The sequence below is a fragment of the Desmodus rotundus genome, chromosome 7, assembly GCF_022682495.2.
Source record: "Desmodus rotundus isolate HL8 chromosome 7, HLdesRot8A.1, whole genome shotgun sequence".
NCBI classification, from domain to species: domain Eukaryota; kingdom Metazoa; phylum Chordata; class Mammalia; order Chiroptera; family Phyllostomidae; genus Desmodus; species Desmodus rotundus.
The window spans coordinates 77,442,951-77,469,434 of NC_071393.1; the positions used below are offsets into that span (position 1 = coordinate 77,442,951).

The window sequence follows — 26,484 nt, forward strand, 5'->3', positions numbered from 1 at the left end:
CCCTCGCCCATTTTAAGGTCCACTTTCAAAGTCCCATTTTCTGTCCCAGGCGCTGCCTGTCCCTAGGAAAACTGACCACGGGAATATCTAGTGTTTTAGAAGAAACTCCACCCTACATACCCCAAGGATGTGAACTTGACCTCTGACCCAACTGGGCTATCACCTTAGAACATAACATCCAACATATGCACATTTTCTCACAGTTATTCAGTCTGAGTTATTCAGCCTTTACAAGAAGGTCCAAGTAGAACATCACCAAAGTCAGTCCAGCCCCTTTGCCTGATTATTTCTCCAGTAAGCAGTGAGGATCATGACTGTCTTTGCTTTCCTGAATACTTTAAATCTCAGCTTCTGTTCTCCTAAAAGCAAGGACTCAAACAAGGATATTCACATCTCCACAGAAACAATATACTGACACACACACAATCTAAATCTACAGAGAGCAGGAGCAGTTCTGTTAAGAAGCAATGCTTGTGCTCCACATACAAAGATTTGTCTGTCCGAATGGAGGATGCTCCTTCTCAGTCTACAGCATCTACATTCAGGTTAATGGTTACTTTATAGTTTTCCAAGAGAGTCCCGAACAAGATGGACACAAAGAGGCCCACTCAAGATACATCATAATTTAAATGCCAAAGTTTAAAGATAAAGAGAGAATCTTAAAAGCAGCAAAAGAAAAGAAGTTAGTTACCTCCAGGGGAGTTCCCATAAGACTGTCAGCCAACTTCTCAAAAGAAACTCTGCAAGCTGGAAGAGATAAGCAAGAAATACTCAAAGTCATGAAAAATGGGGGCCTACAGCCAAGATCGCTCTACCCAACAAAGCTATCATTTAGAATCAAAGGGCAGATAAGGAGCTTCTCAGGTAAGAAAAGACTAAAGGAGTTCATCATCACCAAACCATTATCATACAAAATGTTGAAGGGTCTTATTTAAGAAGAAGATGATCAAAACAATGAACAAGAGAACCAAGATGGCGGCGTAGGTAGACGCACTGCGCCTTCTCACACAACCAGAGCTGACAGAAAATCCAACGGCAAGGAAGTCCGACACCAAGTAGATAAAAAAGAAACATACATCCAGACCGGTAGGAGGGGCGGAGACGGGCACCGGGGCGGAGAGGACTTGCGTGGCTGTGGAGGGACCGAGACGGGCGCAAGTGTGGGACAAACAGGGCAGGCAGTCCGAGCACTAGCAGACCCTGCAACCCTATATTTGTGCGCAGATAAATTGAGAGGGCCGGACTCAGAGTGGCGGAGAAAGGGGCTGGCAGAGCGGCGGGTAGCACCCTACGGCCCCACACTCGTGCACAGATAACCCGGACAATGGCGGGGAGTGAAGCAGACTGCGTAACCCAGGGCTCCAGTGCAGGGAAATAAAGCCTCAAACCTCTGATTGAAAACGCCCGTGGGGGTTGGGGGGGCAGCAGGAGAGACTCCCAGCCTCACAGGAGAGGTCGATGGAGAGACTCACAGGGGCCTAGAGTGTACACAAGCCCACCCACTCGGGAACCAGCACCAGAGGGGCCCAATTTGATTGTGGGTAGGGGAGGGAGTGACTGAAATCCGGTGGAGAGTGGAGCAGGCGCCATTGCTCCCTCTCAGCCCCTCCCCCACGTACAGCATCACAGCTCAGCAACCAGCGTTACCCCGCCCCGGTGAACACCTAAGGCTCCGTCCCTTTAAGTAACAGACTTGCCAAGACCAAAAACAAACAAAAAAAAGGCCCAAATGACAGAACACTTCAAAGCTCCAGAAAAAATACAACTAAGCGAGGAAGAGATAGCCAAGCTATCGGATGCACAGTTCAAAACACTGGTTATTAAGACGCTCACAGAATTGGTTGAATTTGTTTGAAAACAAGATGAAAAAATGAAGGCTATGCTAAGAGAAACAAAGGAAAATGTACAGGGAACCAATAGTTATCCGAAGGAAACTGGGACTCAAATCAACGGTGTGGACCAGAAGGAAGAAAGGAACATCCAACCAGAAAAGAATGAAGAAACAAGAATTCGGAAAAAAGAGGAGAGGCTTAGGAACCTCCAGGACATCTTGAAACGTTCCAACATCCGAATTATAGGGGTGCCAGAAGGAGAAGAGGAAGAACAAACAATTGAAAACTTATTTGAACAAATAATGAAGGAGAACTTCCCCAGTCTGGCAAAGGAAATAGACTTCCAGGAAGTCCAGGAAGCTCAGAGAGTCCCAAAGAAGCTGGACCCAAGGAGGAACACACCAAGGCACATCATAATTCCATTACCCAAGATGAAAGAGAAGGAGAGAATCTTAGAAGCAGCAAGAGAATAGGACACAGTTACCTATAAAGGGGTTCCCGTAAGACTGTCACAAGCTGATTTCTCCAAAGAGACCTTACAGGCAAGAAGGGGCTGGCAAGAAGTATTCCAAGTCATGAAAGGCAAGGGCCTACATCCAAGATTGCTCTATCCAGCAAAGCTATCATTTAGAATGGAAGGGAAGATAAATTGCTTCTCAGATAAGGTCAAGTTCAAGAAGTTCATCATCACCAAGCCCTTATTATATGAAATGTTAAAGGGAGTTACCTAAGAAAAAGAAGATCAAAAATAGGAACAGTAAAAATGACAGCAAACTCACAGTTATTAACGACCACACCTAAAACAAAAACAAAAGAAAACTAAGCAAACAACTAGAACAGAAACAGAACCACAGAAATGGAGATCACATGGAGGGTTATCAATAGGGGGTTGGGAGGGGGAGAGGGGGGGAAAGGTACAGAGAATAAGTAGCATAGATGATAGGTGGAAAATAGACAGGGGGAGGGTAAGAATAGTGTAGAAAATGTAGAAGCCAAAGAACTTATAAGTATGACCCATGGACATGAACTATAGGGGGGGAATGAGTGAAGGGGCGGAAATGGGACAACTGTAATAGCATAATCAATAAATATATCAAAAAAATTTTTTTAAAAAAACAATGAACAAAAAATGGCAAAAAAATTATGTTTCTTTCAACAATTGAATCTGAAAAACGAACTAAGTAAACAAGAACAAAGACAGAATCATGGATGCAGAGAGTTTTGACAGTTGCCAGAAGGGAGGCAGGTTCAGGGGAATGGGTGAAGAGGTGAGAGGATAAAGAAATACAAATCAGTAGTTACAGAATAGCACGGAGACATAAAGTACAGTACAGGAAATGGAGTAGCCAAAGAACCTGTACGTATGACCAACAGACATGAACAAAGGTGTGGGGATCACCCAAGGGAGTGAGGGGTGCTGGATGGAGGGGGCAAAGGGGATAAAATTGGGACAACTGTAATAGCATAATCAATAAAATATAATTTTAAAAATAAAAAAACAAAGAATGCTAATTACTTACAATTAAATTGGAGAATAATGTATGACTTTGGTAATAAAAGGTGTAAATTATGGCAATATATTAAAAGTGGATTGTTCTAATTTCTGGATGGGTTAAAAGGGCAAACTACAAGGGACTTGGAAAGCCACAGAAGGATCATGAAGAAGGAAGAAGCAAAAAAACAAGCAAACGAGAACATCAATAAGTCAGATTATGTGTATACTCTTTACATGTTAAGTCTTCACGCATATGGTCTTTACAGGATACGTATTCATCTGCCTATCACACGGGTGTGTTTTCTGCCTCTGGACAGCATGATATTTTATTGCCCTGAAGAAAGTACACACTTATATAAATCAAGCAGGCTCCTGTGGTGTGGATAAATTATTTGATGTGAAAACCAGTTTTAAGTTTAATCAATGTCTTTTAAAGTTGTTACCATAAAATATGTGTTATCTTACAAAAAGTTTATGTTAAAATCTTTTGGTTAAGTTTGTCCGACAGCCTTCCCAAAGTCCAAATTTTAAGAGACTTTTTACAAGACCAGTGCTCTAACCCCTGAGCTATGGAGCCCTCACCTATTTTAAGAGACTTTTTAACTGATAGATGACTTGGGGTTATGCCAAGGGTCCTCTGGAATGCCTCAAGTATCTGTTCTCTCTCTCTTATAAAAAAGAAGTTTTGGAAATTATTAAGCCTATTTTTAAAAAAAGAAAGAAAACAATAGAATGTTTTCAATGAGGCATCAGAAACATTTATAATAGGTCTCTCAGATGTCATTGACATGCTTTATTATATTCTCCAATTATGGTTCCTTTTTCCTATACCTCAAACTAATATTTGGTCATTGTTCTGAAAACGAAATGTATATGAAACAAAGAAAATTAATTCATGTATTCCAAAAAAATTATTGAGGGCCTACTATGTGCAGGTCCCTATGCCAGGTGCTGAGAGAATTCAAAGATAAATAAATCATATTCCCAATCCTCAGAATTTACAGCCCCATGCAATCTGTAAAATTTCTTCAATAACATTAAGTATTCAGTTTTTATAGATTAATATTCAATGCACATTGGTTAAAAAAAAGATATGAAGGGAAAGGCAGAAAAGATACGAGAAATAGCCCAAATAATATAAGGAAAGAAATATATAAACAAGAGGAAATCAGAACAGCCCACATTTCTTGATTAAGAATGTCAAATGACTACTTGCTCTACAAAATGAGATTATTAACATCGTTATACTTCCTCCTATACTCTACTCCAACTCTCAATTTTTGCGGCTCATATTGTTTCTGTTTTGTCATGGTTATAGTATTTACAGCTTTAGGCAAATGTATTTCCTGTAGTTGCTCAGTCTCACTTTCTGTATTCAAATGGGTTCAGTGCTTACCACCAGTCCTTTTATCCTATCATCGTTCCTGTTTTTTTTTTAATACTTTTATTCACATTCTGGTAGGTGGGATTTCTTTGTTAAGTAGTTTGTTCAAGAATGGCTAATGACCATATTATCTGAATTCTTTAATGTTGGCCTGTTGCCTTTATACTTGAACAAATTTATTAACAGAAATACTATGTGTGGCTCACACTCTTTACTTCTTTCCCTCAGAATTTTGTAATCATGGTTCCCTCGTCTTTTTTCCTGATATTTGCTATGAAGAGTCAAAAATTTTCCCCTATGGGTGATTTTCTTAGTAATTTTTCACCTAGTGGCACATACTTCCTCCACCCCATCATGTTTCTTGGCTATAAATTCCCACTTTTCTTTGATGTATTCAGAATTGAGCCCAGTTCTATACTAAGGTCTCTTTTCCCCTAATACAATAGTTTTTCTGAATAAAATCTGTTTTTAACTATTTGAACTCTGTACACCTCTGGTTTTCTTTAACAGTTATTTTTGTCTGAAATAGATTCTTTATCTTTCAAAACTCTTGTTTGTTTCTGCCATGCTTGAATGGTAGTCGTGTCATTCTATTTCATCCAGTTCACACTTAGCATGAGCAGACCTTTCAGACTTTCCATTTTCTCTAATATGTACCAGTGTTTCTTTCCCCCGGTTAAGAGTTTGGAGTTGTTTCCTAACAAATTTTCTCTACCATGAGAATGCAGGATAAGAGAAAGAAAGGAGAGACGTTGGGGCTGAGTGTCGCTCTCAAGAGTGCTGCTGTCTTGTGAAATTCAGTGAAATTAATATCGTAGCCAAATCTAACCAGCCAGGAATATATTATACTCTTGTGTAATTTGTATCAATTCTTCTGCTTGGCCTGGTTACCTGGGAAATGGAAAGCTCTGGAGGCCCTTATTGTCTCTGCTGCAGTCCTGTGGTTTTATCTGCAAGTTTTTATTCTCAAACAGTTTTCTTGGATTCCCCCATTCTCCACCCTCCCTAAAGTTGCTTATCTATACCCTCAGGATACTTATTCACAGTTAGTGAAAGAATGACAGAGAATCCTCAGAACTTGTCAACCCCCACACCCCCTTCCCTCTCAATCTGCTTCTGAGCAGTAGGGGCAGGGTGAGGAGCTACACCTTACTACAGTAGTATATTGTATCTTTTATGGATCGCTTTAAAGAAAAAAAAAATTTAATTTAGGTGTAAGTTTTCATCCTTTACCTGGTGAATTTGGGGCCTTGTTAATGTATTTTTTTATTGTTGTTGTTCATTTCATTAGGTATTGTGACCATACCTAATTTGTCTATTCTTAAAGTCTGTCATCTAAGCTCAACAAGGTGTGAAGTAGTGGTCAACCAAAGATATTCCATAAAGAAGTTCAAATTGAAGAGAAAGGAAGAATAAACATTCCACAGGGCATATGCTAATTATTCAGTAAATGTCTGAAGAATTAATTTAAAAGTTTCCCTGAACATAGTTCAGTTAATTAAAAATGCAAATCATTATGATATCATATCATTTCAATTTTTCCACTATAGTAATAAGGGAGTACTCACTATATGCCAGACACTCAGGTACTTTACATATATTATCTAATAAAATCCTTACAACACTATGGCAAGGTTGTGTTATTGCTATCATCTCCATTTTACAGATGAGTAATTTTAGTGTAGTGTTGCAAGGATACAGCTATTAAAAGGCAAAACCAGGACTCATACCCAGGTTTCTGATACCAAACACTGTGCATTAAAGAAATATATTATAAAGACTTTTTAAAAATTTTAGTGGAAAGAACATTGACGTTAGAGTCAGAAGACTTGAATACAAACCCCAGACTCAACATTATGTGCTACGTAATGTTGGTAAGTCATATGAACTCCATTTCTCATTTGTAAAATAGGGATAATAATGTCTTCTCTGGTATTCTGACAGTCATAAGACTTTTGCATAATAATGGCAGGTTAAAGTCCTGGCCAGGTAGCTTAGTTGGTTAGAGCTATATCCTGATACTCCAAGGTTGCAGGTTTGAACCTGGTCAAGGCACATACAATAGTCAACCAATGAATGCATAAATAAGTGGAACAACAAATTGATGTTTCTCTCTCTCTCAAATCAATAAGTAAAAAAATTAAAATTAAAAAAAAAGAAACAAATTTATACCATGACACACTACTGTTAATTTAAATTTCAAAACATTCTGGCACCCTTATGATTCAGATGTTGGAATGTTTAAAGTTGTCCCAGAGGTTCCTAAGCCCCTCCTCATTTTTTTTGAATTCTTGTTTCTTCATTCTGTTCTGGTTGAATGTTTATTTCTTCCTTCTGCTCCAAACAGTTGATTTGAGTACCAGTTTCTTTCCCATCACTGTTGGTTACCTGTACATTTTCCTTTATTTCACTTTTCATAGCCTTCACTTTTCCTCTATTTCGCAACCATACTCTCATGCCAGAAGGAGAAGAGGAAGAACAAGAAATTGAAAATTTATTTGGAAAAATTATGAAGGAGAACTTTCCTAATCTGGCAAAGGAAATAGACTTCCAGGAAGTCCAAAAAGCTCAGAGAATCCCAAAAAAGTTGGACCTAAGAAAGCACACACCAACATACATCATAGTTGCATTATCCAAGATTAAAGATAAGGAATCTTAAAAGCAGCAAGAGAAAAGGAGACAATTCCCTACAAAGGAGTTCCCATTAGACAGACTATCAGCTCATTTCTCAAAAGAAACCTTACAGTCAAGAAGGAGCTGGAAAGTAGTATTCCAAGGCATGAAAGGCAAGGACATACATCCAAGATTACTCTAACCAGCAAAGTTATCATTTAGGTTGGAAGGGCAGATAAAGTGCTTCCCTAAATAAGGTTGAGTTAAAGGAGTTCATCATCACCAAGCCCTTATTATATGAAATGTTAAAGGGACTTATCTAAGAAAAAGAAGATCAAAAATACTAACAGTAAAATGACAAGAAACTCATAGCTATCAACAACTGAACCTAAAAAAACAAAACCAAAAACAAACTATGCAAACAACTAGAACAGCAACAGATTCACAGAAATAGAGATCACATGGAGGGTTATTAGAGGGGAGGAGGAGTGGAGAGAATGGGGGAAAACGTACAAGGAATAAGAACCATAAATGGTAGGTACAAAAGAGACAGGGGAGGTTAAGAATAGTATGGGAATTACCTAGGAATAAACCTAACCAAGGAGGTAAAAGACCTGTACTCAGAAAAGTACCCAACACTGAAGAAAGAAATTAAGGAAGACACAAACAAATGGAAGCATGTACCATGCTCATGGATTGGAAGAATTAACATCATCAAAATGGCCATACTATCCAAAGCAATTTATAGATTCAATGCAATCCCTATTAGAGTACCCATGACATATTTCACAGATATAGAACAAACATTTCAGAAATTTATATGGAACCATAAACAACCCCAAATAGCTGCAGCAATTTTGAGAAAGAAGAACAAAGCAGGAGGGGTCACAATACCTGATATCAAACTCTATTACAAGGCCACTGTAATCAAAACAGCCTGGTACTGACATAAAAACAGGCACATAGACCAATGGAACACAACAGAGAGCCCAGACGTAAACCCAAGTCTTTACAGTCAATTAATATTTGACAAAGGAGCAAAAACAGCCTCTTCAACAAATGGTGTTGGGAGATCTGGACAGCTACGTGCACAAAAATGAAACTTGATCACCAACTTACACCATACACAAAAATAAATTCAAGGTGGGTAAAAGACTTAAATATAAGTCGTGACACCATAAAAGTCCTAGAGGAAAACATTGGCAGGAAAATCTCAGACATTCCACACAACAACATCCTCACGGACATGTCCCCTAAAGCAAGGGACATAAAGGAAAGAATGAACAAATGGGACCTCATCAAAATAAAAAGCTTCTGCATGGCTAAAGAAAACAGCATTAAAATACAAAGAGAACCAACAGTATGGGAAAACATATTTGCCAATGATACCTCAGACAAGGGTCTGATCTCCAAAATATATAAAGAACTCACATGACTCCACTCCAGGAAGACAAACAACCCAATTAAAAAATGGGCAAAGGACTTGAATAGACAATTCTCCAAGGAAGATATACAGAGGGCCCAGAGACATATGAAAAGATGCTCAGCATCACTAGCCATCAGGCAGATGCAAATTAAAACCACAATGAGGTACCATCTCACACCAGTCAGAGTGGCCAACATAAACAAATCAAACAAATGTTGGAGAGGATGCAGAGAAAAGGGAACCCTAGTACATTGTTGGTGGGAATGCAGACTGGTGAGGCCACTGTGGAAAACAGTATGGAATTTCCTCAGAAAACTAAAAATGGAACTGCCCTTTGACCCAGCAATTCCGCTGCTGGGATTATACCCTAAGAACCCTGAAACACCAATCCAAAAGAACCTGTGCACCCCAATGTTCATAGCAGCACAATTTACAATAGCCAAGTACTGGAAGCAACCTAAGTGCCCATCAGCAAATGAGTGGATCAAAAAACTATGATATATTTACACAATGGAATTCTACACAGCAGAGAGAAAGAAGGAGCTTATACCCTTTGCAACAGCATGGATGGAACTGGAGAGCATTATGCTAAGTGAAATAAGCCAGGTGGTGAGGGACAAATACCATATGATCTCACCTTTAACTGGAACATAATCAACAGAAGAAAAAAGCAAACAAAATACAACCAGAGACACTGAAGTTAAGAACAATCTAACAATAGCCAGGGTGGAGTGGGGAGGGGACAGTGGGTAGAGGGGATTACAGGAACTACTATAAAGGACACATGGACAAAATCAAGGGGAAGGGTGGAGGTGGGGGAGGGAGGTGGTTTCAGCTGGGGTGGGGTGGAGGGATGGGGAGAAAAGGCATACAACTGTAATTGAATAACAATAAATATTTTTTAATGGGACAACTATAATAGCATAATCAATAAAATACATTTTTAAAAATAAAAATAAAAATAAATAAATAAATAAATTTCAGTACATGAGGAACAAAGATAAGCTTCCAGAAAGGTAAAAAGTTACAAGCATTAGGATTACATTGGACATCTCCACAGCAACACTAGAAACAAAAAGATAAGTAGAGCAATACCCATTCACAATACCATTCATTCTGAGGGAAATAATTTCCAATTTGGAATTCTACATCCAAGAAAACTAACAATTAGAGAAAAGACATTTTAAACATGTAAGATTTCTCAATAATTTAACTTTTACGGACTCCTCTTCAGAATGCTATTAAGGATGAGCTCTCCAAAAATATGAGAGTAAACCAAGAAATAGAAACACATGGTAGATTGTGTGATGTGTTCAAAATATTGTCTGCCCTCTCTATCAAGACTAGAATTTTCCTTCCCAACCACTTGACACGAAGCTTGGGCATTGATTTGCTATGCACAATAAAATATAAGTGAAAATAGTGGTAACACTGCTCTTTCTTTTCCCAAAAGATTAATTTGGTCCAGACAAAGATTGCTTCTGGGTCATGGGTCCTTACAACATAAAGTGGAGCTACAGCCAATGACAGTGAAAAATAAATCTTCTTTTTTAGAGACTTCCAGTCAAGATGGCAGTATAGGCAGACATGGCTCGCCACTTTGCAAAACTATATCAAAATTATAACTAAAATGTAAAGCAACCATCACTCAGAACCATCAGAAATCCAGTTGAATGGAAGTCTGACAACTACAGAATTAAAGAAACCTCATCCATCCAGACTGGTAGAGGGTTGCAGATGCAAAATGGGCTGGTCCCTCACACACGCATGGTGCATAAAAATTTGGGAGGGATATCTCGGGAACATTTATTGTACCCTTCAATAAAATCATCTTTTAAAAACTAAAAAGAAAAAATCTTTTTTAATGTAAGCCACTGAAATTTCAGAATCATTACTGCAAGAGAGAGGGAGAAAGAAGTATTGAAAGCTGACTAATACATGTAGAGTCCTGGAAATGGGGCTTAACATGAGAAAGAGAATTATGGTGAAGTTTGTTCCCAGATGAATGACAGCTGTGAAGCACGTCTCGCAAAGAATCAAAGTCAAAATTGAGAAAATCAGAAGCCTCTCAGGTGTTTTAAAGAAGATAACATTGATAGATTAACTAATATGTGTGACTATAATGTGAAGAAATACACTTTGGGGGACAATTTGGTTATAAGTTAGTGATAATTATATTAAAACAAAGTAATTGAAAAGTAAAAACAAAGCATTTATTAATTTTAGAAAAATGAAATGGAGAGGTAATCATAGTATGTAAGCATTTACATAGTTACAATAATATAAGTATATAAATATATTTATATTATATTATATGGTGTAAATACAAATATAATATAAATACATAAATTTAAATGATATAAGTATTGATTTAACTACATTATGATATAACTATACCAAAAGAATGTGATTGGGGTAGACTGGCAGTTGAGGTACTTTAATGAATACATCTTTCATAGGTAACCCTATTTTAAAAAATCTATTTTTTTTAAGATTTTATTTATTCATTTTTAGAGAGAAGGGAAGGGAGGAAGAAAGAGAGGGAGAGAAACATCAACATGTGGTTGCCTCTCACATGCCCTGTACTGGACCTGGCCCCCAATCCAGGCATGCGCCCTGACTGGGAATCAAACTGGAGACCCTTTGGTTCACAGGCTGGCACTCAATCCACTGAGCCACACCAGCCAGGACATAACCCTATTTTTTTTTAAGTCAAGAAGAAGCAACATAAATATATAGAGATATTGAGAAAAATATTAAAAGAAACAGCTAAAATAGCTGAAAGTTGTTGCCTCTGGGGGAGGAAGGTAAGAAAATTGGAGCCTAGGGAATCACTGTTTTCTGTAATTGGCCTTATACAGAGCTATTTGACTCCTAAACTGTGTGCATGTTTCACTTTAATAAAGAATAAACACTAAAACAGTGCGGCACAGGGGCAGCTTGAGGCTTAAGAACTCAAAAGATACAAAAAGAAAACTAATATAGTAAATCAATGCAGCACACATTTACACACCCAAAAAGAAGAAGAACCAGAACAAGAAGAAGGAAGAAAAATTAGAAAGAGGAGGGAATTTGAGAGCATTTGTACAGTATAAAGCACTGGGAACATTTACAGTGACTGGAAACAAGTTAAAAGACTAAATAGCATGGAAGCAAGAACACAGGCTCTAGGTTCAGGCAGCCCATGGTTCAAATGCTTTGCTCTGCTATGTGCTAGCTGTGTGACCTTGGGAGTATTGCTAAGCCTATGCTTAGTATTTGTAAAACAGAAATAATAATGGTTCCTCTCTCATAGAGTTGCTGTGAGAATAAAATGAGATAAACACTTGCAGAAAGAAAACACTAAAAAAGTTTTAACTAGTATTAATCTCTTTCAAACCTCCATCTTCTCTATGGATTGATCAACATTAAATGGATGGCTAAAAGGCAATCAGTAGAAGGGAAAATCTGAAGCAAAAATCTGAGATGATACATAAACTGGAGAACCAGCCTCTGAATCATTGAAGACTGGGCATGTGGTTGCTTCAGCAGCGGTAATTGGTAAGCCAACTGCCTTAGAGCTGTTTCTTGCCTTTCTCTCTCCCTTTCCTTTTCTTTTTCCTCTATTTCTAACCATTATTATTATCATCATCTTTTAATGTATATTGAGCATCTCATTCATTCAGACATGTTAATTGAATGACGAATGCACTTCTTTTAGTCTCTGATCCCCATGTGCTCATCTTATCTACTTCATAATTTAGACAACTGGTTAAGACTGTGGATGTGAAATGAGTTTTTTCTACAAGATGTTGTCATGATTGACAATAGGTAAGGAGGATTATTAACGTAAGAACAACCACAAAGATATTTGACCTGCATCCAGCTCTCACAGATCATTTTCCTCTGTAACTGGTGCAATTCTGATTCTAAAAGCCATTCTACCTCCCTAATCTGATAAACACAAAATGTGATTTTTCACAATAGATTTTAATGTCATGCTAAATCAGCCTAGTTCTTTCTTACATGCTAGGAAGCAGATTTTCTAAGAACAAGAGAGAGAAAGGAGGAACTGCCAATCTCTCAGAGTTTATTTCCAGGAGAAGCCTAGGGTTTCTGTATGGATTGTAGATCTTTTTTTTTTTTTCTTCTACCTATTACTCGGAAATGTTGCCAGGGCTAATGTAAAGTACTCTTAAGGACCACCATTCCTTCACTGAGAGAATGCCCAGGAGTTTAATGATGCTTTCTGTGAGTCAAAGTTTAGAAAACAAAAGAAATTGCCTAAAGGACTGCCTCACTCCCTGCTGGATATTCTGGCTTTCTTTCCCCCCTCCATCCCCTTCCAGTTTTTTTCCTTCCTTCTTATACACACAGGTGAGCCCTTTGGACCTAAAGTTTCTCCCCAACCCTGTGACCATCCAGATGAGTCTTTATCCCAACATCCACTATAATTTGCCATAACTGGTATGGTTCTGATCTCATGCCGCAATTCTGACAGGGTTCTGTCCAGTTTCTGAGATCCGGCCTCACTTCTGGGGTCTGAGTTCCTTTCTGATTCTTTTAATTGGCCCCCTTGTCTTGATACACTGACAAATCAGTCCCACTGAGAAGAAAATGTAATCTGTTCTTACTCATCTCCCATTCCAGACGCTCTCTGCAAATAGCCCAATTTTAACAGCAGCCTGTCTGTCTAGATTTCTGAATATTCCCTCTCCTAAATTACCCAGAGCTGTGCTGTCTACCTTAGAAAAATTCTCTAATCCTGCTTATCCCTCCTTTGTGTCAACCACTTGCCTAGGCTCCCTTTCTTTTCCTATTTCCATGACCATTTGATGGGTACAAGTGAGGTAGGATTTCTTCCCAGGACTTGCAGCTGGATCCACCTTGTACCTGTCTTGACCCAGTGCACCTTGTCCACTTAGGGTTAATCAGAACATGCTGGCCCTGTCCTAAGATAGGACAGTCATCCAATCAACTTACAAGGGAGAATGCGAATCTCATAAGGAAATAGAAGTCTGAACTTTGAGATCAAGGCAACTTGTACATGTATGACTCTATACTGTGGGGGAGAAACAAACTTTCCTCTACCCTCAAGGTTATTCTGGCTGGTCTAATAATCAAATAGAGATGAGAAAGATTAACAATAGAAAATGACCAAGTTTAATACATACATGTGTATGTGAACCCTGCAAACATGAATTAGAGACCCTACATACACAGGAGGTACAGAGATAGAAAGAGGGGAGTGAGATATATAAGACATTCCCTGCTAGGGATGAGGTAATGCACCTTGGGGGCTTCAGAGGGTCATTGCAGGATGATAAAAAGAGCAGATGTTTAGTAAATAAAAGTTTGCCCTGCCATATAGATTAATCAAGAAGATTATCAATCAGAATCTCTTATTATGGGCAAGGCCCCTAATTTAAGTTCTTCTAGGTAGTTAAAGGGAGGAGCAGAAGTTTCTCTTGAGCCTAAAGCTAAAATTTCTTTTAGCTCAAAACAATCTGCAAACCACAGAAGCACATGTTGGGTGACTAGCTCTGAATCCCCACATTACCCCTTCTTACCTGTAAAAAGGCAAACATATACCTATTTCCCTACTTTTGAGTCACTGAGATTAAAATATTGCACTAATTAGAATTAGTTCCACTGGCTGAAATTTTAGGAAATATAAGATTTGTATTCTGGGATATGATAATTACTAATGACACTTACTAGTGCCTAGTATGCTAGGCACTGTATTAAGTGCTTTATAGAATCTTTGTAATTTAATCTTCAAAACTACCTAATGATGTAGGTGCTGTTATTATCTCCACTTCACAAATGAGAAAATTAAAGCACAGAGAGTCTGAGTTATTTACCAAAGGTCACACAGCTAGTAGAATTGAGTGTTGAACCTAAGCAATCCTATAGGATCACTAAATTATACTGCCTCTAGAAAACTAAGGTTAGGTAGGGGCTCTTTAGAGCCTCCTGCAAAATGGACTTTATAGTCCATAAAGTTCAGACTGATTACTCCTGGTGAATCGTTGAACTCCTAGTACAATGGATTCCATCTTCATAATACATTTGCTAATGTAAACAGGAAAGCAGCCAAGTACCAGTAAAGTGTGTTTTGTATTTTTGAAACAATACTATAAAATTCTAATGAAAACCCCTATTGTAATTCAGACTTGAAAGTTTTTTGATGGTATTCAGAAACTGGTCCAGCTGTTTCTCCAGCTGCCTGGTAATTTGACAGGAATTTGCCTGGTAAATCAGTTCAAATTCTAAATTTTGAAAAGGACAATGCATTTCATTTTGTCTTCATCTAAGACACCTACATTTAAATTACAATGGAAAAGCAACCAGGCACTGTGCGAACAAATTTACATAATTGGTTTCAGGGGTCTAACAGAGAAGCAAAAGGGGGCGAGAAATTGATGAGATGCGACTGATAGAGCTGATTATTCTAGCCATCTTAGCATCTTTTCAAGTCCTTTTATAATGGGGACATTAAATTACCATGCATATACCCTTTAAGTCTAGCTATATTATTTGGGCTTAATTAGGTTAAAGGAAAAAAATGCAACCATAAGGTTTTGCATGTTTGGACCTTTGTCTTTTTGTTTAGAACATGTATGGTAAAACATGTGCCCATTGCTGCAAAGATTTCATGCCATTCAGTATTTTTTTGTGACTCATTTGCTCACAAAGCCTGCTGCATCTGTTGTACTAAACAGACAGTTCATCCATCAGAAGGCTAGTGTGGATAATTCAAGCAAAATTTTAAGAACGCAAACATCTGCAGTAAATGTGGCCTATGTCCTTCATAAATGTTAGCTATTCTACATGGACAAAAACTCTGTCTTAATCAGAGATAATTGTTTGCAAGGAACAGGAACCCACCCATACTAATTACTTCAAGCACAAGGAAGTGATGCTTACCGAAAAGATACAGGAGTATATTTGAAACCAAAGCTGGCAGGACTGCCAGGTCTTGCCATGGGATTCACATGCCAAGGGACTTGACATGGAACTTAAAAGCTGGGAACAAGAAAGGTATTCTCTTCAACTATTCTAGGCTCAATAATATCTTCTTCTTCTTCTTTTTTTTTTTTTTCCTGAAGATTGGCCTTCTCTGCGTCACTATCCGCTTGGTAGAAAATGACTGTCCAGACCCAGCTCTGCATTACCTATTAGCTCCAGTAACCAGAGACTCTGCATCCCTATTCCAACTATCCAGGAGATAGAATGTGATTAGCTCAGCTTAGGTCAGGTATCTTCCTCTCATTCAATCAGCTGTGGCTAGGGGAGCAGCATCAAATGGACAGTGAGCTGTTCTGCCCCTTTAGTAAGTGTGGCCAGAAGGTATTCAGAAAGGACTCATTATAACACATTGTTGCCATTCTTTGGGATTAGATGATAATAAACTACAGATATTTTAGCAATTAAACCTTCTTAGATCCACATTTTATCTATCTCTGAATCTCAAGTAAACCCTATCTCTACTGATAACCTTAAACACGTGATTTTCTCATTTCTGCACCTGCCAAAATCATCAGTGTTGACAAGCTAGTTGTTAGCTTTTGTCAACTTGTACATTTGAAGTTTACTCTCTCCTTCTCATGGAGGATTTCCTAGAAATTTCATTTTCATGCTTCAAGAAATTTCACAAGTAATGCCTGCAAATATCTCCACCCTTGTCCCCAGGCTACATGCTCTGTGACCCAATGTAACATCACGAAAGCCAATCTACACCTTTTAGTGAGAACCTCCAAATAAATGAGACCCATGTAAATGTCATCTACTGTGAACATGTATAAAAGGAAAATATAAAGTAATAGCCTTGTTAATTAACGCATTATAATTTTGACTCTCCAGTCACTTCATTAAAAATTCAGCCATATCATTGTTAATTCCAAGTGACATTTCAGGAAAGAATAAGCGATGGTCCATCTAGTAACTGAATTCAGCCTCGACAATCCTATGCCACTGTCCTTTAGCCCAGACCAAGGCTCCTTTCCATTCTAATGAGACAGTTCTTAATGTTCTTAGTTTTAATTTTTTTAATTTAATTTTTAATTTTCACAATCTGTGTGAAAGTCTCCCTCTGGCACCTAGAGTTTCCCTACATATGGAGGATATAGAAGATCCTATGCTGAGTAGTTTGTTAAACTCCTTCAGTAAGAACTTAGAATTTCAGGAGCTGAAGACAGAGATGATTTCCACATTGCATATGTGTAGAAAATGCTGACTGTGGGTACTAGTCCAGAAATAACTACAGCCATTTTTTTCCCCTTCTTACGTTTTCCAAATGAGTCATAAAGGACCCTCTGCATTCAAATAGTGTGTCATAAAATGGGAGAAATAAAATACAGAAACCGGACATTGCTGTCTCTTAATGAATCCAGCCTTTCGTTACCTGGTGGGAGGCCAGAATAGCCCATTTGAAATAGCAATGAGTTGTGCTCCATGCCAACCATTTCCAGTGCGCTGTTTGTGTAGCACCTCCCCCCAGGGAGAGCAGTGCAGCTTTGTCTTTGAAAATGTTGTATGTTCCAGTGGTTCTTAACCCTGTCTGCAAATTAGAATTTCCTGGGAGCCTTTTAAAAAACAAACAAAAAACTCCAATGTATGGATTTAGGAGAAGCAGATTTGGATATCAATGTTTTAAAAAAAACTTTTCGGGAGATTTAAAGGGAACACCAGAGTTGGGAATGCTTGAATTAGACTTTATGAAGATAATCTGATTATTACTTTTTGCCTTATAGCCTGTGTTTTTCAATCTTTATTTCATTACTGCCTCCTAATGAGCAGTTTTAGACTTTTTTTTCTAGTTCTCTCCCCCATGAAAATTTAATACCACAGATATACTGTATATCTACTCTGTTCTGTATGTGTATCTGTGCTTTATACATAAAAGAAGAAAGGCTCTTCTGCCCTCCAAGAGCCATTTTTGCCCCCTTGGGAGTGACATTATGTATTTCCATTGAGAATATATGTTGTAGACTGAACAGTCAGTCAACTTGGATGGGCTAGGTTGTGCTGTAATGACAAACAACCTAAAATCTTAGTGGCTTATAATAACAAAAGTTTACATCTTGCTTGTACAACACGTGCATTGGGGGTCAGCAAAGGAGTCCTGCCCTGTACCACGATCTTTACTCCAGCACTCAGACCGCCAGAGCAACTTCCATCTGGAATGTTACTGGTAACCATGGCAGGGGAAAAAGGAAACATGAAAAAGTGTGCTCTGGCTCTTAAAATGTATGCCAGAGGAGCCCCCCCAGAGCTTCTGCTCACATTTCAGTGGCCAGAGCAAGTCCCATGGTGACACCTGAGCTCAGCAGGACAGGTAAGCGTGATCCTCCTACAAGATGAGGAAGCAGATATGGATGACCAATCTATGAAGCAGGTAGTCTTCTCAGACATTAAGAGACACACACGTTCCTATTGAACGCTAAGAGTCTCTTTCTCGGTCACTGTGCACCTGCCTTCAGGGCAAGAAGGACATGACGAGGCATTGGCAGTGCTACCCCTTTCTGGTTTTTACACCTATCTCTCACTTGAATTAAGGTGAAATTAAGAGAACTCAGTGGGCATTTAAAAATATTGTCTCATGGTTTTATTAACCCTGTATTAATGAGCATGGCATCCCATTTACATTATTAACAAGAATCCTTTTAGTGGACTCTCCTAATAGTCTCTTGGACCACATCAGGCTTTCCTCATTGGCTTTTTAAAAAATTGATTTAAGAGAGAGAGAGAGATCTGTTGTTCCACTTATATATGCATTCATTGGTTGATTCTTGTATATGTCCTGACCAGAAATGGAACCAGCAACCATGGCCTATCAGGATAATGCTCTAACCAACTGAGCTACCTGGACAGGGCTCCTCAATGGCTTTCGGTCAGGTTTCGTATTTCCAGTTTGAGGTTTGGGAGTACTCATTAACTCCATTATACACTCTGTGCAAAATTTATTTTAGCTTCAAACCCAGAAAATGCAGGTCAGCATTCTGTTTCATTGTTTATCAATAAAATTTCTGCCAGGACAGCGTTATATTTCCAAGCCCCATGAAGGAAATGGTCAGGATTTCCCGTGATAAACCATGATGACTGGACACATTGCCAAGTGCTTTGATCTAGCATGACGTTTGGATACAGTGTACAAAAACACACATACAAGTGTAACTTCCCAGTTGTAATCAAGCATATCATTTAGAAATAACTAGGGGGCCTTAAAAGAAATAACGTTTAGGGAAAGTAAGGATTTAACTTTAACTGACATTATGACCCAAAGTATTAATATGATGCCTCTTTTGTTTCCTGCTTCAATTAGGCACAGCAAGTCCCATTGGTTAGTTGCAAAACAACTCTTGGTGTAAGAGCTTGGAAGGTTTCACAAAGCCTTTGATTAAGAAAAAATAAAAACTAGATTCTTTGTTCTTGCTCCGTGTTCTATGTTGGAGAATAAACCCTTTGCTCCAAAGGATCCCAATATAGATCACTATAGGTTTGTAGTTATTAGGGCTTTATCTTACAAATTCTGTAACTTGCTTCCCACATACCTCTTTCTCTTTGGTTTTTCTGGATTTACCTTCGGGATAGGGCTTCCTTCTCAGTGATATGACACTCCCATAACTCTTTTCTCTCACAGCCCATTCTTTGTCCCTTTTCCTATCCCTGATGGAACAATCTCAAGGCTTTGAGGAGATTAAAGGAGTTTTTCTTTCTGAGATGATATCATTTTATAACTCTCTTCAGTTCTGTGCTCTCCTAAGTCATGGAGAAACCTATTCCTGTATGGCACAGAGAAAGATCCTTCTCTCATGATCCCAAAGATGTCACCAGCAACAAACTTTTTCTTCTAGTAGATACATGATCACAGAGAAAGTCCAAAAATTATTTTTCCTCATCCATATGTCTCTAGAATTTAATGATGAAAACTGAAGCACCTGTGTTCTTTATCGCCAGTTCCTGGATGGAAATCTACCAGGTTTGGGAAACTCAAACATGATCTCCCCAACTCTTGTTGCAGAAGGGTACTACCAAAAGATCAGTACTCTTTCTAGTAGCCTAAAGACTCCTGGAGTCATAAGGGATGCCATGGAAGCCCTTGACTGGAAGCCCTATGTTCTCAGACTAGTTTATTGTAAAGGGAAAATTTTGTGCATGACAGAATTGGATGCACATTTTCACAAAAACTGAACAATACCTCTGCAGAGATAGTCAATTGATAGAAGGTTTCCAGGCAGCACCTAGCCCTGTGCTACCATTGGATATCTCAGGCCCTGATCTCTTCCTGTTTCTGCACACAGATAAAGATCTGTCTAGTGCAGCTCTCTATTCATTTCTCTTTTTCCTCGTGAACCTGACATTTCAGTACCAGGGACTGATTGTGTTTCTGGGGAAACCTGAGTCTTCATCGCCCACTTTTGACAATCAGGGAAATGATCAGCTTTGGGGAGATTGTTGAAGAGTAAGCAATACTGCTGCCTTGTGGAAAACAATGGTTATACACTGTGGCAGAAATAATTTTTAAAAAGTAACATTTGATAGTGCGGATTGGAATGGGGTCACAGATTTCCTTTTCCCATTTTATCATTGTGCATTGTTTGAATTGTTGTTTCATAAATGAATCTTAATTTACAAGCTTAGTCCTATAACAAATAAATTTCAAAGAGTAAAAACAATATTTAGGCTATTTAAAAATATCCTTTGTTTACATCATTTAAAGTTATCCTGGCTCCGCCTCTAACTAGCTGTGTAAACTTAATCATTTGAATCTGTTTCCATATTAGTAAAATGTGGGAGTTCAATTTTACAGCACAAATTTTAATTATTGCTCTAGTATCTCTTTCCATTATAATTTCACCAGCCTTCTTTTACCGTATATAGGACTTCCATCCGGCCACATCTCAGGCAGTTTTGAATGATGATTATTCTGTAGTTTAATTGTAATTTTGATGTGGTTGTAAAAGAGGGAGAATACTGAGTTTATCTACTGTATTTTGGGGACTATAAGATGCACCCCCCCCAAATTTGGGAGCAAAATGGGGTGCATCTTATAGTCCGAATGTAGCTTACCTGGCTCACAGTGGGTGGGGGTGGTGGTGGAGCAGGGGTTTTTTTTTCCTATTTTCCTCTAAAACCTAGGTGTGTCTTATGGTCCAGTGCGTCTTATAATCCGAAAAATACAGTACATTCCCATCTTCACTGGAAGTGCCTATCTTGAATTTTTTTACAAAAAAATTGCTGTTTTGAAAAGGGTCTGATACAATAGTATGGTGATTACCAGAGGGAAAGAGGGGTGGGAGTGGCTAGAAGAGGGTAAATGGGTGTTAAATGAGTTCACCACTCGGGGTGGTGAATGCATAATACAAAATACAAATGATATATTATAGAATTGTACACCTGAAACCTATAAAATAAAAATAAAATAAAAAGGGTCTGCTAGAAGATGGTGGTGTAGGTAAATGTGCTACTTCCTTCTGCCCATTACCACATCAAAAATACAACTAAACCACAGAACAACCATCATTCAGAACTGACTAAAATTTAGCTGAATGAAAGTCCTAAACTAGGGATTTAAGGCAGAAGCCAAACTGAGACTGGTAGGAGGGGTGGAGACATGAAACAGGCTGGTCTCACCTGTGGTACATAAAAGTTAGAAGGGATGTGTAAGCTGTGGAGGTTTCCCCCTGAGGAGCAAGGGGTCCCAACCCCACAGCAGGTCCTCCAGCCCAAGTTTCCAGTGCTGGGAAGAGAAGTCCCCATGACTTCTGTGTGTAGAAACCAGTGGGAGTTAAGGATGAGTGAGATGGAGGGCTTCTGGATTTCCCGGCAGTTCCTCTTAAAAGACCAAGCACAGACTTACTCAGACTGACTCCCTCTGTGTTCCAGAGCTGGAGCAGTAGCTTGAAGGGCACCAGGACATACAGGGAGGAACTGAAGTGTCTGACATCAAGGCAAGGCCTGGAGAGGCAGCTTTCTCCCAGACAGAAGTGCTGGCAGAGTCCACTGTTTCTTTTCTGAGCCCTCCCCACCCAGAGCAGGCAGGCACCATACCCGAGTCTCCATCAACCTGGCTATCACTGTTTGCCCTACCTAAGTGATTCCCTGAGACCCCACTCCACCTTCCTGTGGGCTCATCCAAGCTGTTTCCAGTGGTTTTTCCAAACAAATGACCTGTTCTAACTCATGCTTCAGACTTTCCTAAAATCTCTCAAGCAAGCATCATGTAGCCTAAACAAGCCCTGTACCTCTCACTAAGTGGCCTCAGATCTGGCATTAGTAGTAGCTGGGCTTGGTTCACAGCATGGATTCTCTTGGGCACCTCCAAGCCCAGCACAAGTAGCAGCCATCTGTAGATTGCTTTGCAACTCACGTTGGGTGTCCCAGGGCAGAAAATAGGCAGCAGCTAACCTTGGTCTGCACATCCTGGGAGGCCCCAGAGCCATTGTACCCAATAGAAAATTTTAGATCACATCAAAGTACCACCTAGTGACCTCCACAAGTGACACACTCAAGGGGTAAACTCAGTGGGCACCAGAGTCCCACTGAGGTAAGTCCTGCTCTGTAGGGCTGGCCACTGCTCAGCTGATCCTCACAGAAGTTGCAGCCAGTCCTTGCAGTCAGTCTTCCTTGGGTAAATTCCTCTATAGGGTAAATGGAGGCAGCCTGGCTTCCTTACCCAGATGTCTGGGCAACTAAGGGAAACAGTTTCCCATAACCTTGACAATGGGCCTGATAAGTAGTGTTATCATAGCCTTGAGACTGGGTCTGATAAACGGTTCCCATAACATTGAGTGGGCTTGCATGCGCAGAATCATGCTGTGTTATACAATATCCTGGCTTCCTGCTGGCTTTGTCTGAATGTCATATAAAAGGGGATAGGGGCTTCCTGTTGGGGACACACAGCTTGCAGAGTGTGTGGATCACCCACCCTTGACTAAAGGCATGTCAAGCACCCCCAAAGCTCCAAGACTTTTCTTCTGTCTGCCCAAATCCAGAGTGGACCTGCCAGGCCTTGACAGACTGCAAAACACCCTCCCATTGAGGTGCCAACAGTAATCAAGGCTCAACTACAAAAAGAGTGGCACACCTGGAGTACCCAGTTCTGGTGAATGGAAAGGCTGTGTCACTGCACACCTACTACATTAAGCTACTCTACCAGGCCAAGGAGATGTAGTAGCTTATACATGGAAACAAACAGGGAAGCTGCCAAAATTAGGAGGCAATAAACACATCCCAAATGAAAAAACAGAACAAAACTCCAGAAAAAAGAACTAAATAAAATGGAGATAAGCAATTTACTAGATGCAAAGGTCAAAACATTGGTTATAAGGATACTCAATGAACTTAATGAGAACTGCAACAACATAAAAAAGGACCAGTCAGAAACGAAGGATATACTAACTGAAATGAAGAATAATTTACAGGGAATCAACAGTACAGTTAATAAAATGGAGAATCAAATGAGGGATTTAGAGAATAAAGAAGCAGAAAACACCCAATTAGAATAGCAAAAGAAAAAAACAATTCAAAAAAATGAAGATAGTGTAAGTAAGGAGCCTCTGGGACAACTTCAAGCATTCCAACACTTGCATCATGGGGTGCCAAAGGAGAATAGGGAGAACAAGAAATTGAAAGCCTATATTAAAAAAATAATGAAGGGGCACTGACTAGTATGGCTCAGTTGTTTGGGCATTGTCCCACAAAGCAAAAGGTCACTTATTTGAATCCTAGTCAGAGCACATGCCTGGATTCAGTTCCCGTTCAGGGAGCCTATGAGAGGCAACCAATCAATATTTCTCCCCCTCTATTCATCCCTCCCTCCCCCTCTCTCTAAAAATAAATAAATAAAATCTTTTTTTAAAAATATATTTATTGATTATGCTATTACAGTTGTCCCATTCCCCCCCCACTCCACTCCATGCTGCCCACCCCCCTCCCTCCCACATTCCCCCCCTATAGTTCATGTCCATAGGTCATACTTATAAGTTCTTTGGCTTCTACATTTCCTACACTATTTTTACCCTCCCCCTGTCTATTTTCCACCTATCATCTATGCTACTTATTCTCTGTACCTTTCCCCCCCTCTCCCCCTCCCACTCCCTTAATGACAACCCTCATGTTCTAGTTGTTTGCCTAGTTTGCTCTCGTTTTTGTTTTATGTGTGGCCGTTAATAACTGTGAGTTTGCTGTCATTTTTACTGTTCCTATTTTTGATCTTCTTTTTCTTAGGTAACTCCCTTTAACATTTCATATAATAAGGGCTTGGTGATGATGAACTTCTTTAACTTGACCTTATCTGAGAAGCACTTTATCTTCCCTTCCATTCTAAGTGATAGCTTTGCTGGATACAGTAATCTTGGATGTAGGTCCTTGCGTTTAATCTTGGGTAATGTAATTATGATGTGCCTTGTTGTGTTCCTCCTTGGGTCCAGCTTCTTTGGGACTCTCTGAGCTTCCTGGACTTCCCGGAAGTCTATTTCCTTTGCCAGATTAGGGAAGTTCTCCTTCATTATTTGTCCAAATAAGTTTTCAATTTTTTGTTCTTCCTCTTCTCCTTCTGGCACCCCTATAATTCGGATGTTGGAACGTTTCAAGGTGTCCTGGAGGTTCCTAAGCCTCTCCTCATTTTTCCAAGTTCTTGTTTCTTCATTCTTTTCTGGTTGGATGTTTGTTTCTTCCTTCTGGTCCACACCATTGATTTGAGTCCCAGTTTCCTTCTCATCACTATTGGTTCCCTGTACATTTTCCTTTGTTTCTCTTAGCATAGGCTTCATTTTTTCATCTGTTTTTCGAATAGATTCAACCAAGTCTGTGAGCATATTGATAACCAATGCTTTGAACTGTGTATCCGATAGGTTGGCTATCTCTTCCTCACTTAGTTGTATTTTTTCTGGAGCTTTGAAGTGTTCTGTCATTTGGGCCTTTTTTTTTTTTTTTTGTCTTGGCGCGTCTGTTACTTTAAGGGGCGGAGCCTTAGGTGTTCACTAGGGCGGGGTAATGCTGGTTGCTGTGCTGTGACGCTGTACATGGGGGAGGGGCCGAGTGGGAGTAATGGCGCCCGCCTCACTGTCCTCCGGATTTCAATCTTTTACTCCACTACCCACAATCAAACTGGGCCACTCTGGTGCTGGTTCCCGAGTAAGTGGGCCTGTGCACACTCTAGGCCCCTGTGGGTCTCTCCAACAACCTCTCCTGTGAAGCTGGGAGTCTCTCCTGCTGCCGCCCCAACCCCCAGGGGCGCTTTCAATCAAAGGTTTGAGGCTTTATTTCCCCGAGCTGGAGCCCTGGGTTGCACGGTCTGCTTCGCTCCCCGCCGTTTGTCCGGTTTATCTGTGGGCGAATGTGGTGACCCGGGGTGCTACCCGCTGCTCTGCCTGCCCCGCTCTCCGCCACTCTGAGTCCAGCCCTCTGGGTTTATCTGTGCAAATGTGGGGCCTCAGGGTCTGCTAGTGCTCAGACTGCCTGAGCCATTTGTCCCACACTCCGCCAGTCTCAGTCCCGCCACAGCCACGCGAGTCCTCTCCACCCCGGTGCCCATCTCCGCCCCTCCTACCAGTCTGGATGAATGTTTATTTTCTATTTCCTTGGTGTTGGTCCCCCTTGCTGTTCGATTCTCTGTCAGTTCTGGCCGCGCGAGGAGGCGCAGTGTGTCTACCTACGCCGCCATCTTGGTTCTCCTAAATAAAATCTTTAAAAAAATAATAAAGAGCACTGCCTGGGTAGCCCAATTGATTAGAGCGTCATCCTGATAAACCAAAGTTGTGGATTTAATATCCAGTCAGGGCACATATAAGAAACGACTAATGAATGAATAAATAAATGGAACAACAAATCTCTCTCTTTCTCTCCCTCCCTTCCTCTCAGTTTTTAAAAATGATGGAAAATTTCCCTAACCTGGTGAAGATAATACACATAAAAGTCCAGGAAGCTCATAGAATCCCAAATAAGATGAACCCAAAGGGACCCACACCAAGATACATTATAATTAAAACACAAAAGGTTAAAGACAAAGAAAGAATCTTAGAAGCAAGAAAAAGCAATTAGTTACCTACCAGAGAGCGCCCATAAGACTGTCAGCTGATTTCTCAACAGAACCATTGCAAGACAGAAATGGTTGGCACGAAATATTCAAAGCAATGAAAAATAAGTGCGTTGCTTTCACTGGTGTGGTTCAGTGGATTGAGTGCCGGTCTGCAAACCAAAGGTTCACCAGTTTGATTCCTAGTCAGGGCACATACCTGGGTTGTGGGCCAGGTCCCCAGTAGAGGGTGTTTGAGAGGCAACCACACATTGATGTTTCTCTCCCTCTCTTTCTCCCTTCTTTTCTCTCTCTCTAAAAAAAAAAAAAAAAAAAAAAAATCTTTAAAAGAGAAAAGAAAAGTAAGAACCTACAACCAAGATTAGTCTAACCAGCAAAGCTATCATTTAGAGGGAAGGACATATAAGGATCTTTCCAGACAAGAAAAAGCTAAAGGAGTTCATCACCAACAAACCAGTATCACATGAATTCTTAAAGGATCTTCTTTAAAATGAAGAAGAAAAGAAAAAAAAGATTAAAAAATGTGAACAATGGCTCTGGATGGGTAGTTCAGTTGGTTAGAGCATTGTCCAGATACACCAAGGTTGTGGGTTTGATCCTGGGTCAGGGTACATAGAAGAATCAATCAATGACAAATAAATATGTGGAACAACAAATCAATCTCTCTCTCTCTCTCTCTCTCTGCCCTCCCCACTCTCTAATATCAATAAT

General features: G+C 39.7%; 1 protein-coding gene across 1 annotated transcript in view; it reads right to left on the bottom strand.

The window, feature by feature from the left end:
• FRMD5 (FERM domain containing 5) overlaps positions 1 to 26,034 on the bottom strand; it is a 335,923-nt gene extending 309,889 nt beyond the window's left edge. The window contains exon 1 of the mRNA XM_053928878.1: positions 25,973 to 26,034. The gene's annotated coding sequence lies outside the window, so the exon portion shown is untranslated. The remainder of the gene's footprint in view (positions 1 to 25,972) is intronic.
• Between the last annotated feature and the right edge of the window lie 450 nt (positions 26,035 to 26,484).